The following is a 2269-nucleotide window of genomic DNA, read 5'->3' as shown; positions in this document are numbered from 1 at the left end:
ATATGTAAAATATCATCCTATGTCCCCCCTTCTTTTACTATTCCCTTTGTATACCCTTTCTAGATTATTGGGCTCTGTTATCCTTAGTGAGGTAACCCAGGCCCTGGAAGCCAAATGTCATGTGTTCTCTCTGATATATGGATCCTAGCTACAAATGATTGGACTTCTATGTGAGTTGGAATAAAATATTACTTTTTAAGTAAAGAGAAAACAGACAAAAGAGGTTGGATAAGGACAGAAACAGGACAAAGTCTCTGGACTCATCCAGGAGGCCTCATTTCTATCTGTCATCTATGTATCTATCTTATCTAAAAGAACTCTATGAAGAGTAAAGTGAAAATAAATAAAAGTCAGTTTCCCACAACCAACTGATTCATTAATATAAGATATTAAAGAAAATGTCAATCCTGTGTAGACAAGGCAAAACAGTAATAGGAACAAGTAATCAGAATAATTGATTTTAATCTGTGATATCATTATATTAGGAAGGTAAGAGAAAGAAGGAATGAGTGTAACAAAGCTAAAAAAAAAAAAAAAAAAAAGGAACAGACGTTATTGCGTAAACTCAGCCTGTCCTTGCATTGTGGGAAAGGCAGTTCCCGAGATCCAGATTTGTCGACATAAGAGACGAGACTCACGTTCAGGTATGGTGTGGACCTCTCAAAAGCTTCAGTGATATACAATGTCTAGTTTGCCACGTTACACTACCTTTTAGGAATATGCAACCAATACCCATTTCTGCTACAAACACTGACTGGAGCCGTACCATTTCTCACCAGTTTGTGCTCGTGTAGAGGCTCCAGCTGGTGGTGGACCAGTCTCCTTCCAATCCTACTAGAAAACTATGGTAAGTGTTGACCTACTCCCCTGGTTACTGATAAAGGACAGCATCAGTTCACTGCCTACCAGCAATGTAAGATGGGACAGACATCAAAGGACAAGCGGGATGTCTATTACCATCTGGCCAAAGAGAATGGCTGGCTGTCCCGAAGCGCCTTCAAGCTGCTTCAACTTGATAAGGAATTCCAACTCTTCCAAGGTATGACACGGGCAATAGACCTGTGTGCAGCTCCAGGCAGATGGAACCATGTGCTAAGCCAGAAGATTGGGAGCCAGGGGTGTGGCCAGGTTGTGGTTGTAGACTTAAAGGCTATGGCTCCACTCCCAGGTGTGATACAGATCCAGGGGGACATCACTCAGCTCTCAGCTGCCAAGATCATCCAGCACTTTCAGGGCTGCTATGCTGAACTAGTGCTGTGCGATGGGGCCCCTGATGTCACTGGCCTCCATGATTTTGATGAGTACATGCAGGCCCAGCTCCTCTTAGCTGCTCTGAACATTGCTACAAACATATTGAAATCAGGGGGCTGCTTTGTGGCCATAATATTCCCAGGTCGGGATGTGACGCTGCTCTACAGCCAGCTGCGTGTCTTCTTCTCCAGTGTGCTCTGTGTCAAGCCCAAGAGAAGCCTAAATTCCATCGAAGCCTTTGCTGTCTGTCAGGGTTATAACCCTCCTACGGGCTTTGTGCCAGACCTCACCAGACCCCTACTGGATCACTCATACCATTCAGATTTCAACCAGCTGGATGGTCCTACCCGCATTATTGTGCCCTTTGTAACCGGTGGGGACCCGAGTGCCTATGATTCCGACCAACGTTACCCACTGGATCTAGAGGATGGCTCCGAGTATAAGTATACTCTACCATCTCACCCCCATACCAGGAGGCCTGCAGCTTGAAGAAGAAGGGGTGGCTGGCCAAGGAGCTCTGCCACCAAAAACGCTCTGTCAATCGAGTGGACATGTTGACCCAGCCTCTAGCCATTCCTCAGTGCCACACCCTGCTGGCCCCTGAGGTGTGGAAACGCACCTCTGGGTCTCCCTTCACACCCTACCAATGTGCCGCTTTCTACCCTGACTCATAGGCTTCCTCTTTCTTGCTTCCCAACAGCTATAAAAATCAGTGGGTCATTCCAAGCATGACAAATGGAAAGATTTTTTAAAAAAAGAACAGCTCAGAGCTGGAGAGGTGGCTTAGTTGTTATGGTGCTTGCCTGTGAAGCCTAAGGACCCATGTTTGATTTCCCCAGATCCCATGTAAGCCAGATGCACAAAGTGACACATGTACAAGGTCATGCATGCACACAAGGTGACAAGTCTGGAGTTCAATTGTAGTAGCTAGAGGCTCCAGTGTGCCAGTTCTCTCCCAGTCTCTCTCTTTGTCTTTCTCTCTCTCATTAAAAAAAAAAAAAAAACAGTTAAACAAAAT

General features: G+C 45.4%; 1 pseudogene; it reads left to right on the top strand.

Moving 5' to 3' along the window:
- The first annotated feature begins 918 nt into the window (after positions 1 to 918).
- Positions 919 to 1925, top strand: LOC101599958 (annotated as a pseudogene).
- Positions 1926 to 2269: the final 344 nt, after the last annotated feature.

The sequence above is a fragment of the Jaculus jaculus genome, chromosome 10 (assembly GCF_020740685.1).
Source record: "Jaculus jaculus isolate mJacJac1 chromosome 10, mJacJac1.mat.Y.cur, whole genome shotgun sequence".
Taxonomy (NCBI): Eukaryota; Metazoa; Chordata; class Mammalia; order Rodentia; family Dipodidae; genus Jaculus; species Jaculus jaculus.
The sequence above is the reverse complement of the archived record's forward strand: the minus strand, read 5'-3'. Positions and strand labels throughout refer to the sequence as shown.